The sequence below is a fragment of the Rutidosis leptorrhynchoides genome, chromosome 9 (genome assembly GCF_046630445.1).
Source record: "Rutidosis leptorrhynchoides isolate AG116_Rl617_1_P2 chromosome 9, CSIRO_AGI_Rlap_v1, whole genome shotgun sequence".
NCBI classification, from domain to species: Eukaryota; Viridiplantae; Streptophyta; class Magnoliopsida; order Asterales; family Asteraceae; genus Rutidosis; species Rutidosis leptorrhynchoides.
Window position 1 is genome coordinate 27,277,530 of NC_092341.1, and position 8,006 is coordinate 27,285,535.

The following is an 8,006-nucleotide window of genomic DNA, read 5'->3' on the forward strand; positions in this document are numbered from 1 at the left end:
TTTAACAGGTGGGTAATGTAACGACCCTGGAATTTCCAACTTTTATTTATTAATAATTATTATTATTAATACGTGTGATTAAACGAATGTATGTTATTACATTTACATGTTGCCATGATTGCCCGAACTTGACTTTAATTGCCCGAAACGTCTTTGTGACGCACGAAACTTACACGAATAATATTTTCACATATTATTTGCATTCATGATTAATTTTATTAATCATTTTAATTAACTATAGTTATTAGTTAATTACTTGGGCTTTAATTGGATTCATTTGTTAATTACACACAACTTGGGCTTTTAATTGAACATGGGCTTATAAAGCCCACCCTACACTCCTTAGTTGAACTAGTTAGCCCATTTAGATATGTAAGTAATACTTGTAAGTATCATTTTAAGTGTAACTAGTTAGTTTCAACACTTGGAATCTAGTTAACATACATTTCCCATGCATGCATCCTCATTATCCAACTTTTAAGCTTTAACACATGAAGAGCCATTAAACATTAACCTTCCTCCCTGTTTTTTGCTTCTGAATGCCGAAGGCCTATTGGCCATGTGGGGATTCAAATTTTTTTTTTTTACACTACTTGTTCACTAGTACTCACTTGCATCTCTCATTTCCAACTCACACTCTTACTTGCAACATTTCTTTTATCTCTTTTTCTCTAAAGGATAGTAAGTAACTTGAAGCATTTTCTTTTCTTCTTTTCTTGTTAATAACCAATCCAACACCCCTACATCATCATCATTTGTTTGTTGTTTAATTTGTTCATGTTGTTTAGTTAATTACTTGTTGTTACTTACTTACTAGCTTTCAAGAATCAAGACTTGTTAGTTTGATTCTTCATTTTATCTTGTTATAACAAGAACAACAAGAACATAAACTTTCTAGTTATGTTCTACACTTGTTAATTTTAAAAGATTAATGTTCATGTGTTGAAATCATACTTGTAGTTCTTGAAGTAAACTTAAAGTTTACTTTCTAAAGATCAAACTTTGGTTTGAATCTTTAAAGTATGAAACTCATGAACTTATTTACTTGTTTATTTAGTTTTACTTGCACTTTAATTTTATGATTTTGGTTGTTGTTGGTCAAGTACTACAAGTTAGTCTTGATCTAATATCTCTTGGAACTAAAAGTTAACTTTGAAAGTTCAAGAACATGTAATTAAGTTTTCTTTAAATATAACTTTGTATACTTATGCTTGATCTAGACTTTTGAGTCTTGGATCTTTAAGATCTAACTAAGAACTATGTTCTACATCTTAAGATCTTGATTAGTTAGTTTACTTTCAAGTTTGTAACTTGTTATTAGCTTTAAAGTTCATGTATGTGTTAGATCTAAGACTTTGATGTAACTTGGGTTCATCAAACTTCATGCAACTCTTAAGTGAGTTGTGCTTCATGTCTTAGACTTGCACTAGTGTTATGATGGTCAAGACTTGGTTAAGATGATGTAAACACACCCATGAGTTGTACACTTGAAGCTATATGCATCAAGGATGAGAACCATGATGAACATCAAACACCAAGACCACCGGAACTCACTTAAACTTACTGTTTCTGTCCAAAACCTACTGACCTGATGTTTCTGTAACAGACCAGTAGACCTGGTCTGTTCTAACCTTTATTTTTAGATATAACTTTTCGAGTAGATAACTTTTCATATAGGACTCGTCTTAATCCGAGTTACGGTTTGGGATTTATAGCCCTCCGATCGTCACTATGTCCTTTAACGTTGTGCAGAAATTTCTGACCTACTCGCACTTAGACCGTCGTCACGGTCAAACGAAGACGAGTTTGCTTCTGGAATTTTTACCACACTTAAGGGACTCATAGACGGAGCCATGGCCACTGGTCTCACCTTAATTCAGTAAGGGTAGAGGCCGTGGTGACTGACTGAAGTCAGACTTTGTTTTAAACTACTTTCATAAACGAAACCTACTTTACGCCTTTTGTTTAATGATGAATGATGATGACCCTTAAGACCTTAATTACATACTTTTAAACCTATTAATACGATTTACTGACTTAGTACTATTTGACTTAGGTTGAGGACCTTCGGACCGATTACTTGCACACCTTTTCCGAACCGACTTTACGACTACATTATCATTGTGAGTTATAGCATTCCCTTTTTACCTTAACTTATTTTGGGAACTGAGAATACATGCGGATTTTATGTTTTACATACTAGGCACGAGTACTTAAACTTATATATGTATGGGTTATATAACGGCAGAAACATTCCCTTTAGCTCGGTAATGTTTAGTCATTGGTTTTTGAACCGGTGAACGCGAATCTTAGATATGGATCCATAGGGTTTGACATCCCCACTCGGGCTAGTCGCGATAGCATTTAACGAGTGTTTAATACTTCATAAACATACGCACTTGCCAAGTGTACTTTCAGGGGTATAAACGTTAAGTTAGTTACCAAGTGCCCACGGTTAACATATACTTTATCATACTGTTTTGAAACGCTCTTTGTAGCACTGAAATCTCGTGGTCTACCTTACATACTGTTATACTTAAACTATAGCTCACCAACCTTTCTGTTGACGTTTTTAAGCATGTTTTTCTCAGGTGCTTGAGGTTAGCTTCCGCTGTGTACTAGTCGTGTTGTAGACACCCGCTGCTTAGAGTTGTCATCGCATGAACTACTTTATTTTGCATTCAAACATTCGTACTTTTGAACTATGACTTGTAACGACCATTGTGGTCACATACACTTATTATTTGCTTATACTTAGTGAAGCATGCTTTTGAAATGTAAAACATTTGATGTCGGTTATGACATCACCTTTTTATCGTGAATGCAACTTTTTTAATTACAGCATATAGTACTTAACCTTGTAATGATCCTGTTGTTGATGATTCGTACACGATGGTTTTGTACGGGGCATCACAACGGCTCCCTCTATTTAAGTTAAACTATTAAGCCTAAATGACACATTAAACATGTATTTATAGGTCTGTAGGCCCATCCGTACAGATAGGCTCTTGGTTTGTACGAATGAGCTCGCTTATCATTACAACATGGCCTTCATCCGTACGAATGAGACTGTCATCCCAACGAAAGAGACTTTCATTTGCATGAATCAAACTCTCATCTACACTAATGAGACTCTCATCCGTACGAATGAGACTCTCATCCATACGAATGAGGCTCTTATTCATACGAATGAACTCTCCATCCATAACTTACGCGGATGACAAGTTTCATTCGTTTACATCAATATAGGTGAACAATATATATAATAAACATTAATGAACAATTTGTCCGGCTACTTTCACACAAAATATGCATCAACAAATATATTAATGATCAAACATATTTTTACGTGTTAAGGCATAGATACACTTGTGTAAAATAACGAGCGTTTAAAGACAACAAGATTTAACTCTCATATGGAACATAGTAGATGAACCTTGCCGGAATATTGGAGATTCCGGAAGGGTAGCTAAATATTATACACACCATCAATAAACCATAATGAATCAATCACGGTAAGTTTATATAGTTTAGTGTTCTAGAAACATAGCTGAAAAATGTAGAGAGAGAGAACTCGAGAAAATAGACTATGTTTGGGTGCCCTAGAATGTACACGAATAAGGATACCGAGTTTGCAATATCCATTCCATAAATAACGTTCGCTAAATGAACAAACTTGACTGGAATAACCATTATTGACCGACTTAAATAAAGATAATACCTAGTCAAAGATTTATCCAAAGATATAATTGCACCCTGACTTGAATCTATACCCTAGCACAAGTACGTGTCATCATCACATCACCTAAATTAATAAGGGGGTGTTTGAAATGCAATTTAAAAGCGATTTTTTGATTATTGCATTTTGAAGATGCATTTAATTAGTTTATAGTGTTTGGTAAAACAATTTTAAAAATCAATTATCTACAGCATGACAACGTTAAAATGCATTTTTGAAAAAGTATGGTCCTAGTTACTGCAGAGAAAACGTGGTTTCGGATTTACTATCAAATTACTGATGTGTCCCTCAATTTACCTACACTTACTTTATATACCATACTCTGTATCTATTTATTTATCGCCCCCCTTCATTCATTATGTAGTGTTATGTTATTATTTTATGTTAAATATTAAATATTAACATTAAGACCCCCTTTAACGGTGGCGTGCTCGGAAGTGTGTTGGCCAACACGCCGGCAAACATGACGTAGCACGGCGTGTTGAACCAAAATTACTGCGGCGTGCTTCAAGTGAGCACCGAATATTTGTGAGGCGTGTTGCATTTTTTTCCCATTTTTTAATTAGTTTTTGTTCCCCTTTTCACCCAACTTCCAATCAAATTTTAATACATCACCCAACACGCCACTTAACACTCCACCCCATTACACACCGGTATGGCAACTCGCTCATCAAGCACCCCACCCCACCCAGCAACACGCCCATTGTAACATTCCGCATTTTTCCGTTAAATTATTTTAACGCCCGTCTTTTTATTTTTATAATGCATTCGTATCTGGATTCGTATCTTCCATTAATTAGCATTTCTAATATTCGTGTTATTTAATTTTAACATCTCCCGTTTACTCTCGTGTATTTCAAAATAACTCGTTGGTTAATTCCCGCACCCGACTACAAACTTGAGGGACTAATCTTGGCACTTGGCCAAACTTGGTTGATTAGTCACCCACCACCAACACCACTCATTCATTTCATCACCTCCTCTTTCACTACTTCCATTTTTACTCTCAAAAACCCATTCCACTAATTCATCATCCATTTCAAATCTAGCAAGCAAACATAAAAACAAATTACATATTCGGGATTCTTGCATCTTCCTCTTCGATTCCATACCGACTTCATCTCGTTTGGGTAACTTTCTAAAAACACTAGATTTCTTTTTCTTGATGTTTTTGACTTATAAAAGTGTTAATTAGTGTCTATGGCTCAAGTCTAACATGAATATGTGTTCGGTTTGCTCGATTTGTTGTTTTGAGTAACTAGCTTGAATATGAAAAATGGGTGTGCTTAATCTTGAATTTTGGATGATTAAATATTGTTTAAATGTTAAAGTTCATGTGTTAAATGTGTTACTAATTAGCTTCATTTCGATATGTAGGTTGATTTAGAAAAGCTCCATTTACAAAATGATTGAATTCTTGATTTTGATTAGGGTTTGATGAACTTTGAAATGAACTTTTGATACATTAAATGCTATGACATGTTGTTAGTAAGTATTTAGTTACAATGTATGTTTAATTACCTTTGAAACGGCGTATCGTATGCGTAAATTGGATTCCCGAATCACCGTTTGCATTTTTGAGCTTGAAACGTTAAATAATGATCATTTATTGAGGTTTTCATTGTTGTTAATAATGGATTTGATTGATAAAATGTGTTTAGTTGTATTCCTTGTTAAATTACCTTTCCAACGATATAAGATATGTGTTTTCAATGTTTACGATTCATTAATTATGATTGTTTGAAGTTGGATTCGTGCATTAAGTGTTAAAACTGCCAGAATTACTGAACAGACACATGGAGCGGCGCTCCAAACCCTTGAGCGACGCTCCAAACCCGGCTGTCCAAATTTTCACTTTTTCGTTTAATTCTAACTATGCTACGCACCTCCGATTAACATGAAACTTTGCCAACAAGCTTATATATGATTAAAAACCTCAGAAAAATAGTTCGGGACTCGACCCGAACGTGTTGACTTTTTCGTTGAATTTGACTTGACCAAAGTTGACTTTTGTCCAAACTTAACCAATACTTGTTTAAACCGTTCTAATCTTCTTGTATACTTGATTCTTGCATGAAACTTGACAATTTGATTCACATGCTATATTAATCGAGTCGTAATGAGCCATAGGACTAATTGAACAACTTTGACCAATCGTGTTTACCGTTATTGATACAACATATTGTTTAGGTCAAGACTAGCATTCATTCTTGCACACGTTTACTTGTGAAGTACTTTTATACTCTTGCACTCGAGGTGAGATCATAGTCCCACCTTTTCAACAACTTTTATACTTTTAAATCGTGGGCTGAGAAACATATGCATTACATACTTATATACATTTCATATGTATATATACTTTTCATACTTTTATTCTTTGAACACAAATACGAATACAAAGATACAGACGAGTTTGAATGAAAACCCTCAATTCAGCTATCATTAGTTACACCTGATGGTGTAAGCGAGACTATGTTGTGTGGATCCATACGGGTTTGACTAACCCTCATTCGGACGGTTCGCTACCGTTAAGCGACTGAAATATATTCTGTTACGGTGTATGTTCTAACACTTTTATGCTGAGGTAAATGATACAGTTAAGCTTTGATAATGGGTGCTCGGTAAACAACAAAATTTATGGAATTCAAACGATTGGAATAATTGGCTTATACTAAATTTGTGGTTCAACTTACTTACTTACGTACTCATTTACTAAACCTATGATTTCACTAACGTTTTCGTTGACATATTTTCTATGTTTTTCTCAGGTCCTTGAACAATACGTGTTACATGCTTCCGCTCACTATTTTGATACTTGCTTGGATGTCGAGTATACATGCATACATGGAGCGTCTTTTGACTTACTTTTAAATTGTGTCGCATAGGTTTCGTGTAATGTAACTTGTCGTTGAACTACTTTTGTAAACTTGAAACATCTTTACATTTGAAATGAATGCTACATATTTTTGGTCAAACGTCATTTTAAAGACTTATGACCACGTAACGGGACCTAAGTAGACGGCGCCGTCAATGACGATTTTGTCGGGTCGCTACAGATGGTATCAGAGCATTGGTTGTAGGGATTTAGAGTTCATTGGTGTCGACCCCGAGTCATAGGGTACATTAGTGAGTTTAGACTACAACCGGCATATAGACTTGAAGTAGGAATTACTTGACTGCTTGTGCATTTATACTCGAACTCTTCTATTCATGTCTAACTCTTTGTCCATCTAAATCTCGCGTTGTCAAAATTTGATTGACACGTCACCTTGACTTTATGAAATAATGTCGAATGCACATATGAATTAGGGTAATATAATTGCCGGGATTATATTACGGTGACTCATATGGATGTTCCGACATTATGACATAAAGAATTTAAGGCGAGTCAAGGAAAATTATCTCTCTATCTTTATTTCATATCACGATTAGTATTATTGAGAATACTAATCAACGATATTCTTGTGTCTTGAAGGAACAATGCCTCCTCGCCGCGGCACACGTAATGAGACTTCCGAACAAACTCTTCATCGCATGATAGCCACCGCCGTAGATGCGGCTATGGCCGGTCACTCCTCCAACAACAATAACAATGGTCACTCCTCCAACAACAATAACAACAACCACAACAACAACAACCATCAAGGAGCCGGTAATTCAAGCTAAGGGTTCTCCTACAAGAACTTCATGGGGTGCAAGCCTCACACTTTCGATGGAACCGGGGGACCGGTTGTGCTCACCCGATGGTTTGAGCAAACAGAAGCCGTCTTTAGATAAGCGGTTGTCGGGACCAAGACAAGGTCAAATACTCCACTCACACTTTGGCCGGTATCGCTCTCACATGGTGGAATACGTATGTTCAATCGATGGGTACCGATGAAGCCCACACTCTCTCTTGGGCCGACTTAAAGAAAAAGATGATCACCGAATATTTTCCGCGCAAAGAGACCTGCAAGCTTGAACACGAGCTAAGAACTTTAAAAGCGGTCGGGAATGACCTAAAGGCCTACAATCAACGATTTTCCTAGCTAGCCTTGATGTGCCCAAACCTCGTGACTCCTGAGTCCCTAAGAGTTTGATAATGCTAAAAACGAACATATATTTCATAGCATTATTCCTCAAGAAAGACAAGCTTTTAGTTGCAATTGTTCTATTTACAAGTGATATTCGTTTAAATAATAAAAGGTGAAGAAAAAAGACAGATTCGACGAATTGAAGATGCAAACGACCAAAAAGCTCAAAAGTACAAAGTACAATCAAAGTGGTT